Below are 7254 nucleotides of genomic sequence, written 5' to 3' on the forward strand. Positions count from 1 at the left end.
ATCTCATTTATCCCTTTTCATTTCTAAAGCCGTGCATGCCACATTAAGTTCCCAAATTTATGGATTGTTTTTTAACCATTAGGTTTTGTGCTAGTTATTCTTCATACCAATAGGATTGTATGATTCCCTGAGTAAAATGATCCCAAAGTCCCAAGTTTGGATTATTTCAGGTGCAAAAGATGTTCCCAATACTGGCACATGGGTTCTTGTTCGCTTCTTTCTTAGAAAGTGGCTCTTTCTGAATTTTTCCCTAGATTTGTGGATCTACCCTAGTTTGGGGCCCAAGCTTTTTGTTCACCAACTTGCTGCATGATTCTCCATCAGACACAATGGCTACAGGACAAAATTATTTTTACTTTGTGCAGTGACTGGAAGACTTGTGAAGTGGAAGTGGGAAACTAGGAAACTACAGTCCAAGAAGAGGTACGGGAGGCACGTTGAAGGGATATAGTGGTAGTTGGTATTATGGGCACAAAGTCGTCCCATTCCCGTATGCTTGGTCCTTTGTCATGTGACCTTGCTGCTCCTCCATCCAGAGATGTAGCCTCGACCCTCTTTATACTGGGCTGGACCTGTGACTTGCTTTGGCCAACAGAATATGGTAGAGGTGCTGTTGAGCAGACAGCAGAGCCTAGGTCTTAGGAGGCCTTGGAGCTTCTGCTTTTGCATGTGTGAGGCACTGCTCTGTGGCCACAATGTTGTGAAGAAGCCCAGGTGAAGGGCCCCATGGAGGCAGAAGCCAGCAGCCTAGCTCTTCCTGCTGGGTCTTTTCTCAGCTGACATTGCATGAGTGACCTGAGGTAAGACCAAACAGAGGAACCACCCAATCAATCCCCAGAATTGTAAAAACAAAACAAAACAAAAAACACATTCTTATTGTTTTGAGCCACTAAATTTTAGAGTAGTTTTTTATGCTGCAATGGGCAACTAAAATGGATATAATTAAGATCTTGAATGCATTCTGACAGTAGAAAGGCAAGGTAGCAAATGGAGTGTGTGTGTGTGTGTGTGTGTTGTTGTTTTTTTTTAACATTTAGTGGGCATCTAGTATATGCTAGTCAGCTTATATGTAGAATTCATTTAATCTTCTTAACAGTCTTATGAGGTAGGTACTACCATATAGATGGAGAAACCAGGGCACAAGAAGGTGAAATAACGTGCCCAAGGTCACATGGCTGTAAGTGTCAGGTTGGAGACTTGACTTTGTGTCTGCCTGATTCCAAAGTCTTTGCTCATGACCATACTACTACACTGCCACTGGCACTTACAACAAACCAATCCATGATAATAAAGGATAAGTAGAGACAGGGAAATAACACTCAAGTTTTATAACTCTCGTTTTCTATGTATATTTCCTAGCTAAAGATGACTTTCATAAGAAGGGAAGAATGATTCTTGAAATGATGACCTGCCTTCCTATTCAGGCTTCAGTTTCAGTAATTTCTTCCTTGAATTATGATTGTATAAAAGATGGATGTTCTGAGACTGACTTGGGTTATAAAAAACAGAAAAATGGGAAAATTCAAATGCACTTGTGAAATATAAACAGATACTAATAATTCCTATCTAGGCAGAATGCTTTCTGAAACATCACTGACATTCATTCATTCAACACAAGTATGTTGAATAATTGCTAAGTGCCAGACATTGCCAGGAAGACAAATGTGATCTGTTTCTAATATTCAAGTGCTGTGTAGTCTAGTTAGAATAGAAAATTAAACAAAAGCCCAGCACATGAATGTTCTAGTCATTTTTCCAGAATTAAAGCAAAATGTCAGCGATCTAAAGAAAAAAACTTGCTCTCAGTTGGCTTTCTAATTCAGTGGTAGAGTTGTAAAAATGAAGTTGGTCTCACCAATCTCCTATATGACCAAACCTATGTGGTTATATACCATATATTGATTTCACTTCCAGTGAATACTAACGACTCTCCCAAATTTATCATCCAGATATTGGTAGGAATTTATTTCTTCACGGAACCATAAAAAAGATGCAAATTGTACATGACTTGGGAAGAAAATAACTCAGAAGTTCCTATAAAGCAATAAATTGCCCTCTCGGTCTTCTTTTTTACCTCTTGGATTGCACATAAACACTCTAATTTAGAACTATATCCATAGTTGATGACTATAATTTTTTAAAAGAGAACCATATGAGAAAATTGGCTTCAGAGGCATGCTCCATAGGAATGGGCAAGGACAAGTGGGCTTGCACATGTTCCTTGCTTTCTCTTTGCCTCCATTCCCTCTTCTGTAAAATAAGGCCATTGGATGAGATGATATCTGGAATCTTCCCTGGATGTAAAATTGTACGGTTTTCTTAAAGCGCTCTTGTTGGTTATTGGCTGTTTTCTCTAGCTACCTATGATATCTTCTTAAGGAGTCAGAGACAAAAGTCCTTGGGATTCCTAGCATAAGCTTAATTTTATTTTTTTCTTGAACTTCACCTGGAATCTAAAGTGTTTTGTAAAGCTTGAATTTCCTATCTTGTTTTCCAGAATAAGGAATATAGATTGTGTGATATTGTGTGCGTGTGTGTATATGTGTGTGAGAGAGAGAGAGAGAGAGAGATGGTGGGGGTGATGGTGGCGGTATGGTTACCCTTTTGAAAGTATAAGAGAAGATGGGCACAGTTCATCATAATGAGACCGTTTATTAGAATTTGGGAATTTTGAGCAATGTCTGGCTTCAGTATTAGCCGCCTGCTGGGTTTACATCACCCACCCAGTGATATGACAGTGCAACACTGGGCTCTCCTGTATGTTCTTCTCTGTCCCTGGGTGAAGGAGTAATGAGTTGGGAGTTCAGATATCTCTCAGTTCTGATTTGGCACTGACTAGTTATGTGAATGAAGAATGGCTTCCTTGATATAAGCCTCAGTTTCTTCTTCTGTAAAACAAGCTATTTTTTAAAAAATTTTATTTATTTATTTGACACAGAGAGAGAGATCACAAGTAGGCAGAGAGGCAGGCAGAGAGACAGGGGGAAGCAGGCTCGCTGCAGAGCAGAGATCCCAATGTGGGGCTCAATCCCAGGACCCTGAGGTCATGACCTGAGCCAAAGGCAGAGGCTTAAACTACTGAGCCACCCAGGCACCCAAAACAAGTTATTTTAGGTGATCATGCTTTCCTAGAACATCTACTTAGGTATATTTCACACTAGTTTAAGAGTTTAGATAAATTTAGTTCAAAATATCACAGTTAACCCCCAAATGATGTTAACATGTAATATATGTATGTTCATGCACTTCAGTGATGAAAAGAGACATTATCTCCTCAAACAGGAATGACCAAGAATCATCACAATCAGTGCCTTCTCTGTAGGACCGCAGTGGTATCCTAGAAGTTGCCAGTCATGTTCCAGGCTGTCCTAACTGAACACCGGCCCTGACCCCTTTTGCAGGAGCCACAGCATCATCCCACTCCAGAAAATAACTCCTGTTACTACAGGCAGAGGAGGAGCCGAGATGGCCTGGATGGTTCCTCTCTGTAAGCTTATCCTCCAACAGCGGACTTTTATATAATCTTTAAGATAATGAGTTGAGCTGATGGTATGAGACATGTGGAGTAGGTTATTTAAGGCAGGGTCTCCCACCCTTGACACTATTTGCCTTCTGGGCTGGATGGGTCTTGGCTGTGGAGCCTTTCCTCTGCATTTGTAGGATACTCTTTGCTCCTACCCGTCACATGCCAACAGCACCCCGCCGCCTGGGGTTATGATAACCAGAAACGTCTCCAAATTTTGCCAGAGCAAAATCAGCCCCCATTGAGAGCTAGTCCTCTAAGGGGAATACCTTTGGATGTGTGAACTTCCAGGTTGTCAGAAGCAGTCTTTGAGACAAAGAATTGGTTGTGCATAGCCTATTTGGGAGGTCATCGCAGGAAGCTTTGTGAGGGAATGGTGAAGTGAGTCAAGAAAGGGAAGAAAGCCAATAAAGTGTGTGCTAACAGGCAGGTTACTACTGTGGGTAGCAAGAGCCGGGCATCACTGGGGACCGTTGGGACCATGCAGAACACACCTAAACATTGTCCCTTCGAGGAGCACAGAAGCTGATGTATTCCTCTTCCATGAAACCATGGGGCAGTATGTCCTCTCCTGACTCATCCCATCCCCAGAATTTTCCCTTTGATTTGCATCTTTTTTAGTCTTACGATAGCAGTGCATGTCTTTCTTCAGTGTAATGCCCAGTGAAGAGATAATTGTTTTAAATCTCTTTTGAACCTATCTTTTGTTCAGATGCTCTCCTGTAGTTGGGCTAGAAAATCTTCAAAGTCCTCCTAGCATCAGCGTTCAAGGACTCTACCTGGTGACTTGAGGCCAACCTTAGGAAGCTGAGGAGTAAGTAGAAAGAGCACAGCCTGATCCAGAGGTAAGGGGGTGGATGGAGAGGCACTCATCCTTTATCTTGCAAATTGAATACGGAAGTAATTGCAGGAGAACAGGTAAGACTTCCCACATTGTCAGTTTTCACTAAAGGCACTTTTGTAACCATGACTTCACTTTCGAATTGGCATTGCATTGGCTCCTCTGACAGTCTTAAAGAGATACCATCAAGGCTTTGTCACATAAATTGAACAATTTAGACAGAGCTTAGGTGACAATAGAATGCACTTCAGCTGAACACGGTGGGGGCAGAGGAATGAATTCTCAGAGAATCAACTCAGTGCCAACTCAACCTTCCTGCAACTCCTCCTCTCATAACCCACCTTAAACCTGTTAACAAACCGCTTATCAGTGTGGAGCATAAGGAAGACATGTTGAGAAAATCAAATTTTAGCATAAAAGGGAGAAATAACTGCTAATCATCTCAGCAGAGGATAGACAGGTGAGTTTCCTTTTTTGCATTTTTGGGTTATTTTAATGGCATTTGTTTTCTTCACGTTAGAATGGTTTAAGATAATCCCTTGTGAGGTTATATTGCTTTCTGGCAATGAAAACTTTGATATACAACCACTGACTTGGCCATAGCTTTTGATTCTCTTCCAAGAAGTTCAAAGCACTTTCACTGATGCAGTAGCCTCTTATTTAGGTTTGTAAACTTGAGGCAGGAGAGGAGGGGGATGGACACATGTGAGTCTTTATTTATCCTCCAGTGAGGATATGGAGATAACAGAAGATCAGTGGCTTGGCCAAAGTAATGCAGAGAGTTCTGAGCACTCCGACAGGAGTCTCCCATGTCTTAAGGTTGTATGCATTCCACAGATCTGGATCATGGCCCTGGTGGGATTTTGTCTTTAAGAAACCTGCAAGTAGGAAAAAAATATGTCTGGGACTCTGAATGGAAAGCTCTGCCAAGCAGTTTGAAAAATATGCCCCTAGGCCAGATTCGAGGTCTGTAGCATGATTCCTATCCTGACAGGAACAAAGAGCAAAGATTTAACACCAGCTGAGGCTTTTTTTTTTTTTTTTAATATTAAGAAACAGAAAATAATCAACCCCTTTCCTACCAGCTATAGCAGTGCAAAGACCAGCCAAGCCCACCTTTCGTGAAAACCCATGATCTGCTTTTCAAGGGGAAGATGAAAGTGCCAGGAATAGACAATAGTTCTGAAACACTGGCTGACTTTTGAATATTCATGACTATTCTGATGCAAATGAATATTTCAAATTGAGCTGTTTTTGAAAAGGTGCCATTGGAAATGTATATACTTATGAAATAGCTTTTCTAGTTCTGCAGATCCCCAAATATGACTTCCTTTGCTTATTTATAATTCTCCTAAAGGGGTTCCCAGGTGTCACCCTTGGGCTGGAATTTGAGTGGCTCTCTTCTCCACAAAGACTAGGGCTACACACTTCAGCCTCACCCACTAGGAAAGTCTGGCTTTGTTTAGCTGGAGCCGGGTCTGATAGGCCCTCCGTGTTCTGCCAGCAGCCAAAGAGGCTTATCACACATCAGACTGTTTTTCCTTTGAGGTAACCTCAAACCAAAGCTCAGTGTTCCCAAGAACAAAGAGAGAGTGAGAACTTGCCAGTGCTTGGGAGTGCTCAGATGGTCAGGAAGTTAGGAGGCCTGTTGGGATTTTGCTGACTTTGCACCAGAAGTGTCTCACCATAACAGCCATTGGGTGTGGCGTGTGGCTCTGCCAAGTCAAAGGACTTTGAGGAAGACACATACACTTTGTGGGCTAGTGAAGACTTAGAAACCCCCAGATATAGTGAGTGTTCAGTCCCCTCTGGGGGAGCTCTGGAAATTCCTTCCCATTCACTCTGGATGAAGGAACAGTGACTGCTGGTGAGGCTCAGGAGGAAGATTGGGACTGGCGGGGAGGGGGTGTGGGAGGGTCGGGGGCCGGTGCTCAAGGAGGGTGGTCATTGCTGGAGGCAAGAAATGGGTCATTGGGAAGCCAAGGTGAGTTTCTGAAGAGAGAGGGCAGTTACTGAGTTCTGTTCAAGACCAATGAAGGAAGCTGCCCCAGAGTTTCCTGTTTCTCAGTAGGAGGAGGGATCCTCTGTTTCAGATGCCTGCGGAGACAGGGAAGGGAAGCCCTTGTCCCAGGCCAGCAGGGTCCCACTGGAAGAGAAAGTGTTCTTTCATAGGTTTTTAATTCACCCCGGCTCCTTGCACACCTCCAGCATCCTTTCTGAGAGGTCACACGAGAGCATGGTTTCTGCCTCTTTTTCTTGAAAGGAGTATACCTTCTCCCCTGCCAGGCTTCCTTCTCTCCAATCCAGCCTTCCACCCACAAATAGTCCATGGTCACTCTTTCCCTGTGCCCATGGAGAGAATCCTGACTCACATTCAGTCAAGGAGTACTGTACTTACTATGTGCCAGGCCCTGTGCTGGACTTGGGGATGTGAAGTGAACCCAACACGGTCTCTGTCTGGCCAGTACTTTTTTTGGTCTATGGATCCAAACGTATTTCCAACCCACAGTGTGTCTCTCTCTCCCACCGTTATTCTCACCACCATAACTTTCCCTGGGGTGTTTGCTACAGTGCCGTCTCCTTGCAGCTCCAATTTTCAAACCTACGTTCATTCCTGAGGTATGCAAGAGTTGCCCTTTCCATTCAACCTCCCCTAGTCTTTCCTTTTCCTCCCAATTTCTGAAACATGTTTGCTCTGTGTGATTTAGCATATAATGTTAAATGGCCTTACTTTGTCCAGTGACTATTTTGGGTATGTAAACTAGTCTTCTTTGAGGATTGGAGTCATATGCTGCCCCTATACTGAATTTTTTAAAAAGATTTTTATTTATTTATTTATTTGAGAGAGAGAGAGAGAGAGAGAGATAGCAAGGGTGGGGGAGGGGCAGAA

Source organism: Lontra canadensis, unplaced genomic scaffold (genome assembly GCF_010015895.1).
Source record: "Lontra canadensis isolate GAN:19392208 unplaced genomic scaffold, GSC_riverotter_1.0 scaffold20, whole genome shotgun sequence".
Taxonomy (NCBI): domain Eukaryota; kingdom Metazoa; phylum Chordata; class Mammalia; order Carnivora; family Mustelidae; genus Lontra; species Lontra canadensis.